Source organism: Macaca fascicularis, chromosome X (assembly GCF_037993035.2).
Source record: "Macaca fascicularis isolate 582-1 chromosome X, T2T-MFA8v1.1".
Taxonomy (NCBI): domain Eukaryota; kingdom Metazoa; phylum Chordata; class Mammalia; order Primates; family Cercopithecidae; genus Macaca; species Macaca fascicularis.
Window position 1 is genome coordinate 25,903,320 of NC_088395.1, and position 13,226 is coordinate 25,916,545.

At 32.9% G+C, this 13,226-nt stretch overlaps 2 long non-coding RNA genes across 5 annotated transcripts in view; one reads left to right on the forward strand and one right to left on the reverse strand.

Moving 5' to 3' along the window:
- LOC135969034 (uncharacterized) overlaps positions 1-9,543 on the forward strand; it is a 51,814-nt gene extending 42,271 nt beyond the window's left edge. Inside the window, exon 3 of the long non-coding RNA XR_010584086.1 lies at positions 8,748-9,543. This is a non-coding gene — a long non-coding RNA (uncharacterized lncRNA). The remainder of the gene's footprint in view (positions 1-8,747) is intronic.
- LOC123570889 (uncharacterized) overlaps positions 1-13,226 on the reverse strand; it is a 251,642-nt gene that overhangs the window by 195,268 nt on the left and 43,148 nt on the right. The window lies entirely within an intron of this gene.

Consider the following 13,226-nt stretch of genomic DNA (forward strand, 5'->3'; position numbering starts at 1 on the left):
GGGACACAGGCTATTTAAAAAGCAGGCAGTGGAAGTAACATTTGATCTATTAATATTGTACATTTACCTAATATATAAATTATATTTAATGAATTCTAACTGTATATTGTAAATAAGGTGAAAGTGGCCTTTTGTTGTAATTTTACAGTTTATCAAAATGAAATAATAGATTTACCAAATATCAGGGGTCTGAATGGAAGTGCTACTAGTAAAATAAAAAATACATGTCTTTTAGGCTTATGGGGAATAAACCACAATCTCATTTTTTACCTCAGAACTTACTGGCTGAGTTAATCTGAATCAAATTCCAGATAGGTGTGTCAATCTTAAAGTTAAAAGAAGTAGTAAAGGTCCTGTGGAGTCCACTGAATGTTCTGGGTTGTATTAAAATTGCCCCAAAGAAAATCAGAAGATTCATTGGATTGGATTTATCCTTTTGGATGTCAAGATAATCAATTAGAAAAGTAGTCGTGAATTATGATGTTTGGAAGCTAGAAAATCAGCATGTAAGGTGGTTGGGGTTTAAGGATTTATGTTTATGTGATACTATTCATTATTCACAAACATTTATTTAGTAGTTCTAAGTAATCATAGGAAAGGAGTGACAGCAGAGAAGAGGACAAAACATATTTGAGAAAAGGAACAAATGGGAAATAGGCAGCCCCAATTTTCATTAGAATGAGCACTGGAAAATGTGAATTTATTAACACACATAGAAAAATACAAAAGCATACCTACTCCTAGATATAAAGAGAACACAATGATCAGGGCTTTCCTAAGTAATTGACAAGATACAGCCTGTATTCAGTCTTCTTGGGGTGCTTGTCTTTACCTATCCAAACGATACTAAACCACAATAGATAATGATGTTTCCAGATAAATTGTAGATAGAACATGGGTTTGAGAAGCAATTTGTTACGTGAAATGTTAGTGATAAAGCTGAGAAAGATTATCAATACGTTTAGATTTTTATTTGGACTTCAGTACAGTTACAGTTACAATAAAGACTGCTTTCGTTTTTACTCATAAAACATGTATTGATCAATTGTTGGTACCGAAGAGTTATCTCTTTTCTTATAAGCTGCTTCTACAATGTAGAATTGATTGATTTTGCTGATTTGTGCATTATTTCCTCATATAGTGTTAGATTCAAAAATGCTTCCAAAGGTTTTTCCTTTTTAAAATTATTATTTCATGGCCAAGTACATCGCTTTGGGAATATATTTCTTAAAATGAGAGTTGATAGTCACAATCTAATTCATATATATGAATTCTCACTCCCAACAGGGCAAAAAGGGGAAACATTTGTATAGATATAAGTTTTTAGTGTCATATACCTATACTAGGTACTAAAACAAAAAGATTCTCTATACAGACTGGAGCTAGCCTGCCTGGGTTCAAATTCCAGCAATAACATCAGCTGTGTGACATTAGGCAAATTACTTAACTTCACGTGATAGTTTTCTCATCTAAAAAATGAAGATAAGAATAGTACCTACCTCGTAGGATTGTTTTAAGAAGTCAAAAAATGTTAGCATTATAAAATATTGTAGTATTTTCTTTTAGTTCTATATTTTTCCAAGTCAATCCTTACAATTAAATGATTCAAATAAGAAAAGATTTGCTTTTCATCAGATTAGATCTCCTATGTGTCGTAGCTGTTATATCACACTGCTTTTTCCTCTTTTGTTTTTAACATAATTTGTCTGACTCTATTTTGAGTTAGCATAATATAAAACCATAGTATCTATATTCCCATCTGTTTACATTTAATGTTTTTTTACTAATTTATTTAGTTGTTCATTCACAAGATTATGCAGTGAAATATTCTAATGCTCTGAGCAATGCAAAGAGAGCAAAATGTCTAGAATCTAGTATAGGAGATAAGAAACAGGCAAATAACTACTGGAAATCATTTTACAGATGGTAAACAGTAAAACTATGATTCATATATTAGTAGTATTTGATAAATATTAATTCATTATAAAATTTAATAAATCTTATTTCTATGTGATAGATTGGATACTTCATAATTCATTTGAGAGAGGTTTTATTCTCATGTCAGGGGACTGAAATCAATTTTTCATGAGGCTTAGATTTTAACATCAGTGTACACAATATCATTTGAAGTCAAAATTACCTTTGATCATCCTTAGAATTGTGGGGGTTGATTTTGTCTGGACATCCCATCTCACAGATAGCTTTTTATCTAGCTCTTCCTTTACGAGATCTCTCTTTCTTCAGTTTGGCAACAGATGAACTATTTTGCTTATATTTTAAGATTATAGTGTATGAAAACATGTATTTTTTTCTTTTTCTATTTTATTGATACATAATATTTTACATATTAACAGAGTACATATGAGTATTTGATACTTGCATAGAATATGTTAAGATCAAGTCAGGGAATTTGGGGCATTCATCACCTTGAGTATTCATAATTACTATGTGTTAGAACATTTCTTCTCTTCAGAATATTCAGAAGTATACAATATAGTGTTGCAAACTATAGTCACCCTATCCTGCTATTGAATAGTAGAACTTATTTCTTCTATCTAAATGTATGTTTGGTTGAATGGAATAACTACAGAATCACTACAAATATTTTAATTGTTTTTCTTCTCTCTCTTATTCCTCCATTCTTCCCTTTTGAGTGTATGTAGTTAAATTAGTATGAGTTAAATGCACACTGGTGTGCTTCAACAGTACAACAAAAAACACAAATGCACATAGCATGAGAGGGATGTATAGCATGCTGAGTGGTTTAGACTAGATTGTGCTTCCTCAACTTCATAATCTCTTTGTTTTAAACACCTTTGAGTCTTTATTTATAGTTACACAATGTATAGTGGGTGGAATGATAAGCCCTGAAATGTAAGTCACTTCTTCTCCTTATCTCTGGAAGAGACCCTGTGTCTAGTGGGACACCCAGAGATGACAAACCTAGCCTAGTTCCACTCCATGAAAAATGATTCCCTGTTCCTCAACATGAAGTGTTATTTCTCAGTATGTCTATTTGGGCATTTCTCGAAAGAACTATGCCAGGGAAAGATAATCAATAACAGAAACCATTCTTACCTAAATGTATACTTAGTAATGTAATGTATATGCAATGCAATTATGTAATTTGTCTTAGTAATTCAATTACTCTTTCTAAAATCCCAATGGAGCATGTATTGAGTAGTTATCCTTTAGCATACTAGCCTTGATCTGTTTTTTTTTTTTTCCTGAGTTACTTAAGGAATGTAATAAATGATAAAACAAAGTGATAACCACAATGTATGGGGAAAAGTGCATGAACATTCTATGAGATTATTTTATTGGTTATTGTAAATGACATATCAACTTTTATGTTAGGTTTGCAAATATAAGTGGTGGGTATATGGGTGTTCCCTGTACTATTCTTTCAGCTTTTCTCAGTATCAATGTTGATAATAAATACTGACAACAGTAAAAGATCTCTACAAGGGGAATTACAAAACACTACTGAAAGAAATCATAGATGACACAAACAAATAAAAAAATTCCACGCTCATGGATGGGAAGAATCAAATTGTTAAAATGGCTATATGGCCCAAAGCAATCTACAAATTCAGTGCTATTTCTATCAAGTTACCAACGTCACTTTTCACAGAATTAGAAAATATATTCTAAAATTCATATGGAACAAAAATAATAGGCCATATAGCAAAAGCGATCCTAAGCAAAAAGGACAAAGCCAGAGGCATCACATTAGCTGACTTCAAACTATAAGGCTACAGTAAACAAAATAGCATGGAACCAGTACAAAAACAGACACATAAACCAATGGAACAGAATAGAGAACCCAGAAATAAAGCTGCACACCTACAACCAAATGCTGTTCAACAAAGCTGACAAAGTAAACAATAGAGAAAGGATTCCCTATTCAATAAATGTTGCTGGGATAGCTGGCTAGCCATATGCAGAAGAATGAAACTAGACCAGTACCTTTCAACATATACAAAAATTAACTCAGGATTGATTAAAGATTTTAATGTAAGATCTCAAACTATAAAAACCCTAGAAGAAAACCTAGAAAACACCATTCTGGATATCAACCTTGGGAAAGAATTTATGAGTAAGTCCCCAGAAACAATTGCAACAAAAATTGACAAGTGAGACATAATTAAACTAAAGAGCTTCTGCACAGCAAAAGAAACTAGCAATAGAGTAAACAACCTACAGAATGGGAGAAAATATTCACTAACTATGCATCTGACAAAGGCCTAATATCCAGAACTTATAAGAGTTTTAAACAATTCAGCAAGCAAAGAACGACCCCATTAAAAGTGTGCAAAACATCAACAGACATTTCTCAAAAGACATACAAGCAGCCAACAAACATGAAAAAAATGCTCCATATCACTAATCATCAGAGAAATGCAAATCAAAACCACAAGGAGATACCATCTCATATCAGTCAGAATGGCCATTACTAAAAAGTCCCCAAACAACAGATGTTGGTGAGGCTGCAGAGAAAAGAGAATGCTTATAAACTGTTGGTGGGAATGCAAATTATTCAGCCACTGTAGAAAGCAGTTTGAAGATTTCTCAAAGAACTTAAACGAGGACTACTATTTGACCCAGCAATCCCACTACTAGGTATATATCAAAAAATAAATAAATACATTATTATACCAAAAAGATGCATTCGTATGTTCATCACAGCACTATTTGCAATAGCAAAGACCTGAAATGGACCTAGGTGCCCATCAATGGTATATTAGATAAATAAAACATAATACATATATACCACAGAATACTATGCAGCCATGAAAAGAATAAAATTATGTCCTTTGCAGCAACATGGATGCATTTGGAGGCCATTATCCTAAGCGAATTAATGGAAGAACAGAAAACCAAACACTGCACGTTCTCACTTATAAGTGGGAGCTAAATATTGGGTACTCATGGACATAAAGATACAACAATACTGGAGACTAATAGATGCGGGAGGCAGGGAAGGAGTGGGGGTTGAAAAACTAACTATTGGGTACTATGTTCAGCCCCTAGGTGATGGGATCAATCATACTCCAAGCCTCAGCATCACACAATATACCTGTGTAACAAGCCTGCACATGCTATCCCCTAAATCTAAAATAAAAGTTGAAATTATAAAAAATAAAATAATAAAATAACAGCAAATAAATAAAATACTGAGAAGAAAATGAAGTCTTCAAAGCTTGGGCTTTTGAAAATAATTATTTTCATATATTTCATATCATAATCTTTTTTTGATCACCTACTATATGCATTTAGATAAAAGCTATGGACAAACTCGAATTCAACATAGTGTCTGCCTTTAAGAATTACATCAGTGAGGCCGGGCGTGGTGGCTCGTGCCTGTAATTCCACACTTTGGGAGGCCGAGGTGGGTGGATCACCTGAGGTCAGGAGTTCAAGACCAGCCTGGCCAACACAGTGAAACCCTGTCCCTACTAAAAATACAAAAATTAGCTGAACATGGTGGTGGGGGCCTGTAATCCTAGCTACTCGGGAGACTGAGGCAGGAGAATCATTTGAACCCAGGAGGTAGAGATTGCAGTGAGCCAAGATTGAGCCATTGCACTCCAGCCTGGGTGACAAGATCAAAACTCCATCTCAAAAATAAAAAAGAGAATTATATCAATGACTTACAGCGACAACAATGCTATATAACCAACTTAGTGGCATGTAACCATAAAGATTTACTTTTACGCTCATGGGTATGGAGGTTAATTGTGGATTGGGTAATCGCTCCTTTAATCATCTGATTGGCTGCTTCAAATGTCAAGTTCTGCTGGGCATGATTCCTGGCTATATATTGGGCTCCATTTTATTCAGCATTAGTTTGAGACCCATTCTCTTCTCATAGTGGTGGCACAATTTCAAGAGCATAGTCCTACTAACCAAGTAGGTTTCATGATTTTGGTTGCATCACTTCTGCTAAAACGTATTAGCCAAAGGAAGTCATATGGTTGAGCCCAAATCAAGAAGAAAGTTAACTCTGCCTCTAGTGAAACTACAAAGTCACATGAGAAAGGGCATGCTACAGAGAGGAAAGCATTAGGATCAAGCTTAAATTGCTCCAACAGAGTTAGAGTTTAATTCTTAAAAAAAGCAGATAAAACACTGTACAGCTGGCAATAAGATAGTCATCTTAAACAGAGTGATAATGGATTTCTCCAGTTGTTTAAAGGGTAAATGAATGTTATTGAGTTCTAACCTGTGGGTTCATTTTCTATATTCAGTGCCTCTAACCTTAGATCATTTGAGAACTTGCACAGATTAATCCACCTTATTATCATACTATGTTATATTAAGAAATAAAATCAATGAAAGAAACATTTATGAAGCCTTGTTACTATTTTTTAGATGGTTTTCTAGACCTACAAAACAGTGCTAACTGATGACTAGCTCCCTCTTTCAAGAAGGTCTGGAGGTAGTGAGTTATAAGGACATTTTAGTTTTTGTATCAACTATTTCTTTAGCAGGAAGTCTATGATTCTTAAATTGCAGGCTATTTAATTTCTGAACAATTGTTAAGAACAAACTAAATTTTCCATGTGCCTTAGTGAAAGGTTTACATCCATTTAAAATTGTACCTTTGTTGTATAGATCGACATTGAAGGAAATCAGCCATAACATTTTATAATTAAGAATAATGTAGGAGTGTAAGATTTTTTGCTTGCAGAACTCAAAAAAATCTATTAATTTCTCATTATTGCAGCATAATGACTCAACTCCTTAAATGGAAAGGAACATAAACTCCTTGAACCAAATTTTGTGATAGAAACTCAGCATGTGCTATTAAAGTGTTTCTTTCAATAATTTGATTATATTTTATGATATAACCTATTCAGTCAAATGGAAATGTAGAAAATGTTTCATCTGATTCCTAAAGGATAATGAAGGTCTTAAAATTTCTACTAAAATAAATTGCTATTAAGATAACATGTGTAAATAATTCACAAACTAAAATCTGTCTCTATGTATATTCATATATAGTGCAGAATGCTTGAAGTTTGCAATGATTTATTATATTTAGTGATATTATATAATTAATTTTACTGCCCCTAAATCATATATGAATTAAACTATTCTTATATGCTTAAATGCAAATTTACATATGAATTTTAAAACAAAAGAAGTTGTAATCACATGCCAATCAGAATGCCTAAAACTAAAGAGACTGACAATTTTAAGGATCTTTGAGGATAGAGAGTAACTGGAACCTTCATATCTTGCTGTTGAGAGTTTATTTTGGTACAATTGCTTTGGAAATATCTTTGTCAATATCTCCTAAATCTGAACATATACTTTATTTATGCATGACAAATAAATTCAAGTCCTAAGTATGCATAACCCAAAATAATGTGTGTACCTGCATCTATCTATCTAATCTACCTATCAATTATCTATCTATAGATACAAAAGTGTTCATAGCAGTATTATTCACATGTGGTCTAAACTGGAAGCAATCTAAATGCATATCATCTCTAGAAAGAATAAACTGCGAAATATTCACACGATTGAACACTATATAACAATGAGAGGAAATAAATTATTGTTACACACCATTAACATGAATAAGTATCAACATAACATTTAGTGAAAGATGCCAAAGACTATATATTGTATAATTTCACTCATATAAAGTTCAAGACCAGGCAACACTTGTTGAAGGTGTTAGAAAGCAGGATGATGGTTACTTTTACTGTGGCACTTAGAGCCTAGAAGTAGGTACAAGGAGGACTTCAAAGGTGATGGTAATATTCTACTCCTGGATCTTGGTAGTGGTTATATGGATGTGTTTACTTAGTGAAAATTTAACAAGTTGTACAGTTAAGATTTGTTTACTTGTCTGAATCTATGATACATTTTTGTAAAATATTTTTTAAAAAATAAGCATGTAACTGGTTTCTCACTATGATGACTTCACATCCCCTATTTTTCACAATTTCTGAAATAGCTGCTTAATGACTCTAACACGTTCTTTTGAATTCTCATTTTTCATTCTCCAGATCATGAAGGAATTATTTTTTTAAGTTGCTCAAACTGTTCACTTACTATTAATTCCTTGTGTAGGAATAAGACAAAAGACCTTAGGGAATTTATAGAGCCTCTCTCCATTCTTGTATTTGCCAAAAGAAACTTTATGTTACAAACCTTGATTATCGATTCTCTCTATGACATTTAAAATAGTATCTTTCATAGGAACTCTGCTACCACCTTTCTGCCCAAAGTAATTTACACCAACCATGGAAATTTTGAAATTAGATTTGAGACCTTCTGTCCCAAACCACATGCTTCTTGTAACGGAGGGAGTTTTGAATAGTATGAGGTTATTCCTAATCCTAGAAATAATACTTAATAATGAAAGGCTTAATGGGTTGATATATTAAGTCCATTTTTCGAATTAAAGGTAAGATTTTTTTCCCTTGGAAAATCAAGGTTAGGTTTGTCTCCAGACATGCATTAAGCAATGCACATGGGTTCCTAGGAAAGGAAGGCCTCCTACGGTATGCACAGGGCATACTCATTCAATTGGAAAGCCTTTAACAAAGAAATTGCTTCTTCATGAGCGTATTAAAGCAATCTCCCATTACTACGGCATGTTAAACTACCTCTTGGGCATTTTGCCAAATCTGTAAGTTGCATTATAAGCTTTTTGTATAAAATGTGTTTTTCTCTGAAATAGCTCAGATATTCTCTCCTCACTTTTTTTTTTTTCGTATCCCTCACAGACGCCATCAAAGTTAACCAATTTCAAACATTAATTTCGTCCACAACGCTCATGAAGTTTTACACAGTGCGATACTGAGAAGCAAGACATCTGATGATGGAACAGAGTTCCTTTGTGACTAGAAGAGATAAAATCCCTATAAAATGCAGAAGACTTGTCAAAATTATTTTTTGTCTTATACTAAATTATAGCCTGTAAAGAAAATCCACACAGAGTAAAAGATAAACGGTATGACTTAGGCACAAAGTCAGTTACATCATGAATACAAAGAAATTCATTAAAATATTATTACTGAATTCCATAGTAAATACTAAGTGGTCAGATATGCTGCATAGGGGGATGCAACTGACTGGTAGTTTTCTCCTCTAAATTTGTTGCACTTTTCTCCCTGGTCATATAGGCTAACCCAATTGAAGACAATATTCCCAGCCTCCTTTGTAGGTAGCCATGTTTGGACACTCAACTAAAGTCTTGCTAATAAAGTATAAGCATAAACAATTTTTTTGTGAATCTGAACTTTCCCTATTTCCTATCCCCTTTTGGTTAAAGCCAAATGAGGCAGTGAACAACTGTGACCATACAGAAGTAGTCTATATGCTAGGGAATGATGCTACACCAATGTGGAAAGTATCTACACCACTGTATACCATGATTGAGCTGAGCCACACCTTTAGCCTATTGAGCTCATCTGAGAAATAAATATGCTTTTGTCTACTTTTAGCCATGTGTGTTTTCATTTTTGTCACATAAACTTACCTTTATCCTAAAAAATCCAGATGGGTTTGCTCTTAATAATTTTGATTCTGAAAAAATATGGAACAAATATTTGATTATTTTCATGATAAAATGCTTTATATTTCTGTAGGATGTTTCTTTTATTTAAACCTTTCTCTATAATCTGTCACATTATAGTCACAACAATCATGTCCTGGCAGTTAAGATAATTCAGCATCCTATTTTGCAAATAAGGAAGCAAGTTCATTGGCAAGTGGACCTCAATATTTCCAAATTATTTCAGAAACCCATACAAGTTTGGAGAAAAATTAGATGGATGACTGTTTATTAAAGTGAATAAAAATATTTTATTGAATTAAAATCTACAATTTTAATAAGGAATCTCATTCTTTTGGAAAACTTAATACATATGACATTTTACTGCATTTATTTAACAACTAATTTATCTCTTTAATAAAACTAAAAATATCAATTTTTAAAATTAAAGTCCATCTACTGGGTGTCTACACAAATGAAATGAAATCAGCATTCCATAGAGATAGCTGTACTCCCATATTCTTTATGGCATTATTCACAATAGCCAAGATATGGAAACAACCTAAGTGTCCAATGACAGATGAATCCATAAAGAAATTGTGATTCATACATACAATGGAGCATTATTTGGTCTTAAAAGAGGAGATACTGCCATTTGTGACAACATGGATGGACTTGGAGGATATTATGCTAAGTGAACTAAGCCAGACACAGAAATACAAATAGTATATGATCTCAGTTGTATGTGGAATCTAAAAAGAGAAAAGGTAAATAAGTAGAAATAGAGGGTAGAACTGTGGTTACAAGGGGTGGGGATGGGGGAGAAAATGGAGAGATGTAGTTCAAGGATACAAATTAGCAGTTAGGTAGGATGAATAAGTCTAGAGCTCTAATGTATAGCATGAAGATTATTATTAATAACATTAAATACTGAAAATTTGCTGAGAGAATAAATTTTAGGTGCTCTTAACCACAAAAAAATTACTATGAAAGATGATGGCTATGTAAATTTCTTTGTAGTGATAATTTCAATATGTATGTGTATCTGAGAATGTCATATTGTACATCTTAAATATAAACAATTTTAAAAAGAAACTTCCAAACTTTTTTCAAAACTGGCTGTACTATTTTACATTCCAATCATCAGTGACTAAAACTTCCCATTGTTTAATATACTTGCCAACATTTGGTATGGTCAGAGGTTTTAGCTAGTCTAGTACATGTGTAGTTGTATCTTATTGTGGTTTTAATTTTTCATTTCCCTAATGACTAATAAGCATCCTCACATATTTGGCATCCATTTTTCCTCTATGGATAAGTGTCTATATACTCTTTTGCCCATTTTCAGTTTTTACTGGGTTGTTTTCTTAGCGTTTGAGAATGTATGTGTATATATATGCATATGTACATATATAGTGAATATATATTTACATATTTTTAAATTTACGTATACCATGGACACAAATAATTTATCAGAATTGTGGTTTGGCTTTTCATTCTCTTAATCATCTTTTGAATTTTGATGAAGTCCAATTTTTTTTTTCTTCTATGGAATGTGCTTATCGTGTTGTATCTAAGAAATCTTTGCTAATCCTAGACCATAACAATTTTCTCCTATATTTTCTTCTACAAGTTTTATAATTTGGGGTTTAAATTAATATCTAGGGTCCATGTTGAAATGATTTTTGTATATGGTGTTAAGTATGGGTGGGAGCTCTCTCTCTCTCTCTTACTTTTTTTGTGTTTTTTTTTGCACATGGATATCCAATTATTCAACCATCACTACTGCATATCAATTGACCATATTTGTTGTCTGAACGATGTTTTTCTAAATGATTCTTCTAAATGTCAGCTGCATTTTGTTCAAAATCAGTATGAAGGCTTTAATCACAGTAGTCACAAAAGGGAGCAACAAAGAACTTTGTTTGCAAACTGCAATTATTTTTTAAAAGCTTATAAACAGTAAATTATTAAAATTTATTTTTACAAAGGCAAGGAAGAAACAATAAACTGTAAGAGCTTACATGTAATATGATATCTAATTTTGAAATTTTATAATTGTGCCTGGAAATCTAGACATGTAGGAAGAATGTCTTAATGGAGTTCATATTTTTAATTGAAAAAAATGTATTCTGTCCTGAAAAGGAGATAAATAGAAAGAATATGACTATATGGTCTCTAAATCCAATGAAATATTTAAAAAGCATCATGAATAGAAGCAACTTATTTTATAAGTTTTTCTGGTAAAATATTTATCAAAGACACTTAGTATGAATAAAAAATAAAATATTTGAAATTAAATATTTATTCTTTTAAATATGAAAAAACAGCCTTGACAATATCTCCCATTTAGCAGATTTAGCTTGAGCTTACCAGGCAACTAAGCACCTATACAGAGATACTTCTCTCAATTAAAATTATTAAAGTTTACAGAGACAAGGCATTCGAAATTGTCACCAATTCAAAATTTATTAGCCACTAAATGCAACTTCGAGGAAGTTGCAAATATTATCTTGGAAAAAATTTAAAACAAGACAACATTGGAAAAATATGTTTTATAGAAAAATACTAATGATACACTATTAGCAATATATATTTAAAAACTGATAGAAGTATGTGGATATTTAATAATTATTTCACTTATATTTTAATGTTCAGAATATGAATAAAATTGTTTTAATGTATGCAGATATATGTTTTTTGAGAGTCATTATAGAAAATTTTTGAACAGAACTAATTTTGAGGTTCACTGACATAGATAAATATTTTTAATTTATAATTTTGTTATCTTCCCCTTATATCTTAAATTTTCCAAGTTATAAATTATATAGTCACCCTGCCCATAAATAACTCTGTTCGTCTCTGGATAATATACGCTCCTTTATTAGCTTAGTCACTATCACTTATAATATTTTTTATTTTAACATTTCAAGTTAAATAACCAAATAGTCTATATACAAAATAGAGAATAAAAGTTGACTTATATTAATAAATAAAATGTGTAATGGCCATCGTTTTCCTTTCTGCAACTAGCCATGTGATTGAATATATTGTCTATAAGCACCTTCTGCTACACTCCCAGGCTGGAGTGCAATGGCGTGGTCTCGGCTCACCGCAACCTCCGCCTCCCAGGTTCAAGAGATTTTCCTGCCTTGGCCTCCCGAATAGCTGGGATTATAGGCATGTGTCACCACGCCCAGCTAATTTTGTATTTCTAGTAGAGACGGGGTTTCTCCATGTTGGTCAGGGTGGTCTCAAACTCCCGACCTCAGGTGGTCCACCCACCTCGACCTCCCAAAGTGCTGGGATTACAGGCGTGAGCCACCGTGCCCGGCCTACACATCTTCAATATCCCTTTAGCCTTGGCACTATCAATTTCCTTGGCACTGTCAGCTCCCTCCACTTTACCAAATGTCTGTGCCGAAGTTGTGTTTAGCCTGGGGTTAAAGCCTCTTGGAGTATGAGAGCTGAGAGCAATTTTTCTTCTTTAAAATAACAGAGCTGGGCATGATGGATCACACTTGTAATCCAAGCTATGGGGGAGGCTGAGGTGGGAGGATTGCTTGAGGCCAGGCATTTAAGACAAGCCTAAGCAACATAGTGAGATGCAGTCTCTAAACTTTATTTATTCTTTTAAATTAGCTATGGTGGCACCCGTGGAGAGTCCTAAATATTAAGAACACCCACAGGTAGGAAACTGGGAGACAAA